At 38.0% G+C, this 7786-nt stretch overlaps 1 long non-coding RNA gene across 1 annotated transcript; it reads right to left on the bottom strand.

Moving 5' to 3' along the window:
- Nucleotides 1-315: 315 nt before the first annotated feature.
- LOC136356015 (uncharacterized) lies at nt 316-2617 on the bottom strand. Its single transcript, XR_010740660.1, has 2 exons — nt 2023-2617; nt 316-1697 (listed from the first exon to the last, which is right to left on the bottom strand). It is a non-coding gene; the product is annotated as an uncharacterized lncRNA (long non-coding RNA).
- Between the last annotated feature and the right edge of the window lie 5169 nt (nt 2618-7786).

The following is a 7786-nucleotide window of genomic DNA, read 5'->3' as shown; positions in this document are numbered from 1 at the left end:
TTAACACACATATTCAATACAATTTCAGCACATCGCCACCCTTTTGCTTTAGTTTTGTTTCGACGAGTTCTTGCTTTCGAGTTGAGCTGCATCGGTTTCGATCTTCAACAAGAGGTAAAACTTGTTATGACGGCTTGTATTCTCGGGATTAGTGCTTCCATCTTTATGATACTCTAATCTTGTTTATGTAATTCGTCGAGTTATCATATATTTTACATAATCTCTGGCAATATCGCTATCTGTCACGCCCGGAAATTCACTAGTAATTTCCGAACTAATTTGTGCATAAAATCCTCATCCAGGAATCAGCCGAGGTACACAAACTGACAATTTAATATACAAATCCATCTTAATAATAACGTTACATACTTACAAAAGAAAAGAAAACAGCAGCGGAATTAACGATCTAGCGATGGCTTCAGCTCCACTCCCACAGGCAGCTCAACTGGGGTATAAGCCAAACGTCTTCTCCTTCTGGATCCTTTATCTTCAACTGAGGTTTGATGATTATTGCAAGAATGAGCATATGACATACTCAACAAGCCACACAGCAAATATGCAAGTGCACAAGGATACCAAAGGATGGCATAATATAGGCTCATTTGCAAAAGCAGCATTTAACAAAGATTTAAGAATAGTAAAATAGTAGAGTAATTAATCATCAATTTTAATCAACACTGAACAGCACACCCATGCTGCTCAGGCCCAACCAAACCTGAACAACCAACCCCGGTCGTACAGATCAAACCTCCAAACCAGGAATTATCCATTCAAAACCAGGAGTCAAATTAATTACCACATTATTACCATTAATGAGTAGTGTGAGACTAATCACGAAAAACATTGCTCAACTCGCCCATAACCGCGGGCACGGCTATTCGAATAGTTTTACTCTGGCCAGAGGTGTACCACTGTACCCACAAGACACGATTCCACACATGTTGCCATGCCCCGAAATACCACCACGGCATTGCAAAGGGGGAAATCGTGACAATACCCTTTGCACAACACAACTCAAAACAGTGCACCGTTCCTGGATCATAATCTCCCCCTCAAAACCAGAGGCAATGGACTCCCCAGCGACCCCCACGGACTTCTCGCCGCTTCACAGTCTGGTGCCCCGCAATGAATCAGGCTATACAAAAGATAAAGCCGTTGTCCACGCTGGCTTGTGGTTGGTACGGTTAATGTCTCACAACAGTAGCTCGCGAACCGGTCCTTAATTGCCATGAGCACAACCATCAAAACCATATGCTCACAACCCACCTTAACCAGGTTTTAATTATCAATTAATTAACACCACACAATTTACCATCGTGTGCGACCATTAAATATAACCATAATTAATAATAATAATAATATAATTTATATTTAACCCCTTTAGTTAGCTTATGTTTCTAAGCATGGCTAAGCAAAATACATATAACATTTAGCTGAACCAATCCAATATATAAGGTTCATGCTAATCAAATTATAACCCATAGGAAAATAAAGTCATCTTCGGCCATTATTTAATTGGGAAAGGTTCACCACCCGATGACATTCGAAAATAATGCATAAGTTGAAATAAAACATTAGCTTTAAATGGGTTCAACATGCTCAAAGGGTTGTTTGGGATCTGTGTGACTTGCCTTGAGCTTCCGCAAACACTTCCGAACCTTCCTCAACGAAAACGCTCTCCTCCAGAACGTCGGAAACTAAAGCGAAAAAACAAAATTCAACAAAACAGTACAAAAACAAGCATAAACAGTACATGTGGATATTTTTAACATGTAGATCTTGATTTTAGAAAAATTTAGCAACTTGAACCACCTGAAACGGATCTACGGTTATTTAGTTATGATTTTCAGAAGATTTAATCTATTAGAAAAACGGGAAAAAGGAAAAAACCGATGATGACATGATGACATCATCAATGGTGGCCGGCTAGGATGGCAAGCTCGCCGGAGATTGGATGATCGGCTGCGAATTTGGAGGACATGTACGCGTAGAGGACGACGAGACGAACCCAACGGTACTCACCCTCGAGCCAAACGACGACCGACGACGACCGGCGACGAAGGGGCGGCGACGGCGGTTCGGCTTACACGGGGACGGCGGGCTACGGCGGCCGGCGGCTTCGGGGAAGGGGCGGCCGAGCTTCTCCTCGCTCCCACGCACCTAAACGCGGCGGCGGCAAGCGGCGACGACGACGGAGGTGGCGGCGCTACCTCGCCGGAGATGGCCGGCGGCAACCGGTGAGCTAGGCGGCGGTGGCGGCAAGGCTACGGGACACGGGAGACCACGGGACAGGGGGAAAACGAAAGAGGAGGACTAGGGGGTCCTATTTATAGCCTTGGATTGAAGAGATCGGACTCCTCCCGCAAGAAATCGATCCGGGAAATCAAAAACTCGGTTTTGGAGATAAACTCAAAAACGAGTTCGATTCGGATAAAATACTCAACGATTTGCTCCGATTCTTGGGGAACAGAATAGAGGAGGATAAGAGGAATATTTCCCCTCAACTAATTTTGCAAACGGAGCTCGGGATGTGGCGGATTTAACGGAGGAAGCGGTGGCTGCACAGGGCACAGCACGGGCGGCTCGGCTCTGTCCAAGCTTGAAGATGAACAGTGCCAGGGAGGCAAACTAGACTTTCGGCTGGGCTTCTACTTCCAAGGACTGATTAAAGGAGGGACACAAAGCAGACTTCGGGAAAGAGAGGAAAAGGGCTGCAGGCTGAGAGGAGACTGGGCCGAGAGTGAGAGGACTTTTCCTAATTCGGCCCGAAAAGGAAAAGGTGAACTTTAATTACTTTTCCAATTAAATTAATCACTGAAATGATCTTTGAATTGTTAAAAATACTTCTAATGCTCAAATAATTTCAAGAAAAAAAACCTGAAAATACTTGGACACTCAAAGTACTTAAAAAAATTACAATCAGACCATTTAATGATTAATTTAATATTTAAATAATTGCTGAACTTCTCTTTGTATGATTAAAATTAGGAATTGAGCTCCGAAAAATCCGAGAAAGTTCCAGAGAGTATAATTAACCATGGAGAATTTAATAAAAATTAAATCCATCCATGCTTTATATTTAGGAAATTTTATTTCCCACATTTAACTTCACTTGTAAATTAATGAACATTTAATATAAATTCTGATAATAATTTATTAAATAATTTATAAATCCTGAAACGAAAATCAGGGTGTGACACTATCTAACTTACAATCGGCTAACATCTATCGAATAGAGCAACCGATTAGGTTAGATTTTGACGTTGATTCAGATTATATAAGATATCTACCACTCTATGAAACTTCTAGCGGCTTGATTGTCTAGATATTGTTCTTCTTTTCATACTTAATGCTGCATCAGTTGAGTTTGATCTATTAAGTCGTGTTTAGAATGTCAATCTCTAGCATGCCTTCTGGTTGCCAATTAGGGTAGCATCGGAGTTTCAGCCGATCTTATCTAATTTAACTATATTTGCTCTATATGCTTCATTGACATGTTAAATCTGCCCTTTATGTCAAGGTATTGCTGTATCTAAGTATATTAGGCCTTATGTTTGATATATTATACCTGTTTTAATATCCTGATATAGAGTAGTATCGGAGTATTAGCCGATACATGCTAGATCTATCTGATCGGCTATGCTATAAACATATATAGTCCTATTATTAATATATATTTTGATCTAAGTGATTTATACTGTCTCGACATGACGACCGATCTATCCCAATCACTTGATTCAAGTATATATCGATATAAGAACTATATATTGGAAATATCTATAGCCGATCGAATAGATTTAGTTCTTTATTGTCTATTTACAACTGCCGATCGATTCACATATGACATCGGCTCAAAGATAAATGATATGTCATCGGCATCTAGCCGATCGGCTATCATTTATAGATTTAACTGCGGTTTCTTTGCTTTTATTTCTTGTTGATTACAGGATCAAATCAACTGGCACGCTAGCACACCCGAATGCGAGCTTTGGACCTGCACTGGAATTAAGCAGATCTCCCAGGCCTCGTGTTTTCTGTCAACACATGGTCATCCAGGGTCTTGTTGTATGTTAATATATCATCCACAAATACTAGCACAAACTTTTTGACAGTATTCATGAGGCCTTGAAAGGTGGCTGGTGCATTGGTGAGCCCGAAGGGTATCACCCTGAACTCATACAAACTTTGGTGGGTTCTGCAAGCTCTCTTGTGTTCATCATGCTCATTAATTAGCCTTATCTGATGGTACCCAGACCGCAGATCTTGTTTAGTGAGCGAATTTGCTTCAGCTAGTTCATCCAACAATTCATCTACCACATGTATGGGATACTTATTTTTCACAGTGATGTCATTGAGCCCCTGTAATCTACACAGAATCTCCAAGACCATCCTTCTTTTTAACCAAGAGTACAGGTGATGCAAAAGGACTTGTACTAGTGTATATAATTCTCTATTTCAGCATTTTGCACCACTTGCTGTTCTATCTCATCCTTTCGGCGTGGGGAATATCTGTATGTCTTCTTAGTGACTGTCTTAGCAAAAGGAAGTAGAGGTATGTGAAGGTCAAATTGCCAATTTGGAGGTAACTCTGTACGTTCCTGGAATCTGTCTTGAAACTCCCTTATCACTTGTTCCACTGATTATATTAAATCAGAAATTCAGATTTGCTTTCTTTTAGGCTACATAAATAAAATGTGAACGTTTCATGTTCCCAGGAATAACGGATAAAACCAATCTTTCAACTTTAACCGCATCCTTGAGTAGCAAAAATGTTGTATCCTCTATTTTTGTGCAAATAAGCTTTCTATGCCAGAAGTAAAATAAGAATGGTTTGTTATAATAAGGGAGATTGAACCAAAAGAGGCAAAGAATTAGAACCAGTGCACGCTCTTGCCTAGCACCCGTCTCGCCAGCAGGGGCGGAGCTAGAATAAAATGAAGGGGGTTCCACTTGCTTGCTTTACTCTGGTTTGAATCAAATTTAGCTTGGGTGCCTAAGTTTAAACTGATGGGGGTATATATATGGTGAAAATAGATAAACTATAGGTAAATTTTTTTTTAACCGGGTTACTAGGTACCCCCTAGCTATACTAGCTCCGCCCCTGCTCGCCAACCACCGCCTGATGCATGACCATCTAACCAGTCATGAACTGCTACATTAGACAACACAAAAAAGGAGGTAACCCAGATGAACTGCTACACTACGGAGTACTCAGGTTAGGTAATTGCTTTGTGAAGAATTGAACATATATATAATTTATTCATGGATGATGGCTCACAATCATCGGTGCTCATGAACCAAAGTACGAAACAAATGAATCAGAAAGGGAGCATATGAATTCTCAAAAGTCAGTTGATCCACTTAGGCCCTGTTTCTTTCAGCTTGGGATTATTATAATCCAGATTATTGGGAGTAAGCTGAAAGAAACAGACAACTTATTGAAGTAGCTTATTATAATCTGGAGTCCAGCTTATTATAATCTGATAAGCTCATTTAGGTGAGCTTTTTCCAGATTATTGGGTGAAAAATTACCCACCATGCCACCCCACTCCTTCTTTAGACTTGCAAACCCCTCTAATAATCTAGGAAAGAAACAATTAACCGCTTATTCTACTATAGATTATAACAATCTAGTCTAGCTTATAGTAATCTGACTCAATAATCTAGATTATAATAATCTTAAGCTGAAAGAAACAGGGCCTTAATCTGATCGAACTTGAACACTTCTCAAACCTGTACAATATAAAATTGAGTAAATTTCAGAAAACTACAGATGGTTTGGTCAAATTATCACAAAACTACAGATTTAAGGAGATGTATCACAAAACTATAGATTTAACAATAAATTTATCATAAAACTACAGATCTAAGGTGGAGTATCGCAAAACTGTAGATTTAATAACAAAATTATCACAAAACTATAGATTTTGGAGTTTAAATCCTTAGCACTAGTGTATATTTGAGTTTTAAACGTCTAAGTTTTATGATTGAATTGGCACTAATTTGAGTTATAAACCTATAGTCTTGTGATAATTTTGTTACTAAATCTATAGTTTTGCGATACTCCATCTTAAATCTGTAGTTCTCTGAGAAATTTAGTGTAAAATATGTAGTTTTATGATACATCTTCTTAAATTTGTAGTTTTGTGATAATTTAATCAAAGTATCCGTAGTTTTGTGAAATTTACTCTATAAAATTTTTCAAACAGATGTTGTTTCCATGTGCAAGTATTTAGCTTGCTATTCACATCTGAACATATATCTGTAGGGGGAGATTAGTTTTGATTAATGTTGTGCTCTCAAGTTTGACAATGTTTATGATATCTTATTTTAGATTTCAAAAGAGGTTCTAAAAAAAATGATTATTATATATCACCTTTTTTTTTGGCAAGCGGTGATGAACAGAAGAAGAAGTATAGACTTACAAGATGGGATATGATTTGTCCAAAAATCAAGGTGGTCTTGGAGTTCCTAATTTACAAATTCAAAATCAATGTCTTTTGAGTAAGTGGCTATTTAAGTTAATTAATGAGCAAAGTGTTTGGCAAGATCTGTTAAAAAGGAAATATTTTAATAATAAATCTCTAACCCAGGTTAATAGGAAACAAGGGAATTCCCATTTTTGGGCGGGTTTTATGAAAGTTAAGAATACGTTCCTAAATATGGGTTTCTGGATTGTGAATAATGGTGAACAAGTTATATTTTGGGAGGATAAATGGGTTGGTAACTATTCCTTTAAAGATAGGTACCCATCTTTATATGCTATAGAAAGAAGGAGAAACTTCTTGGTTGCAAATGTTATGCATTCCGTTTCTTTCAATGTTTCTTTTAGGAGAGCTTTAGTAGCGCAGAACCTGACTAATTCGCATAATTTGTATGCTTCAATTGTGCATCTTCATTTGACAGAGTAGAATGATATTTTTAGATGGAATCTTCTCGGTTCATTCTATGTACTTAATAATGGTTACGTTGAAAGGAATAAGTTTACTTGTAAACTCAAAATGCCTTTTAAGTAAGATTTTTATGTGGTAAAGGGTTTGTCTGAACAAAGGATAACTTGACTAGGAAGAATTGGCATGCTAGTTTGAAATGTTTGTTTTGCATGAAAAATGAGACTATCCATCATTTATTTATGGACTGTCATTATGCAAAATTTCTTTAGAGAGAATTACAGTTTTCTTCTGGTTTAAATATTCCACATAGTATATCTCATACCTTTGGGAATTGGCTTATGGGGATTGATAAAAAATCTAATAAACTTATTTTGCTAGGAGCTTCTGCTATATGTTGGGCTCTATGGTTGAATAGAAATGATATGGTTTTTGACAAATCACCATCTATATCTTATATGCAGGTTCTTTTTAGGTCAATACACTGGCTCTGGTCCTGGGCATAACTGTAAAAGTGTGAAGAAGATATCAAGTTAATTAAAGCTGCATGTCGTAATGTTGAGTTAACGGTTATGCAATTTTTTACCAACTTCAGGTGGAGATACACAAATAGAATTCAATTTTTTTTGGTAATTTCTTGTGTTGGTTTTTAGTACTTTGCATGTGTTTCTATCATTTTAGTTTTACGACCTTTTTGTTATGCTTTTTTTTGTTTGAATTGGTATAATAATTGGCTGTAGCTCTTTGAGCAAATGCCGGGATTTTATTGCATTATCCAAAAGTTCACATTTGAACAATTAATTGGACTTGTAGGAATGGGCTAGAGACGGAGGCGAGTTGGGGCATGACTTGTAGCTAGGGGTGGACAAAAAGCTCGAAACTCGTGGCTCGGATCG

This window comes from Oryza sativa, chromosome 4 (genome assembly GCF_034140825.1).
Source record: "Oryza sativa Japonica Group chromosome 4, ASM3414082v1".
Classification (NCBI taxonomy): Eukaryota; Viridiplantae; Streptophyta; class Magnoliopsida; order Poales; family Poaceae; genus Oryza; species Oryza sativa.
The sequence above is the reverse complement of the archived record's forward strand: the minus strand, read 5'-3'. Positions and strand labels throughout refer to the sequence as shown.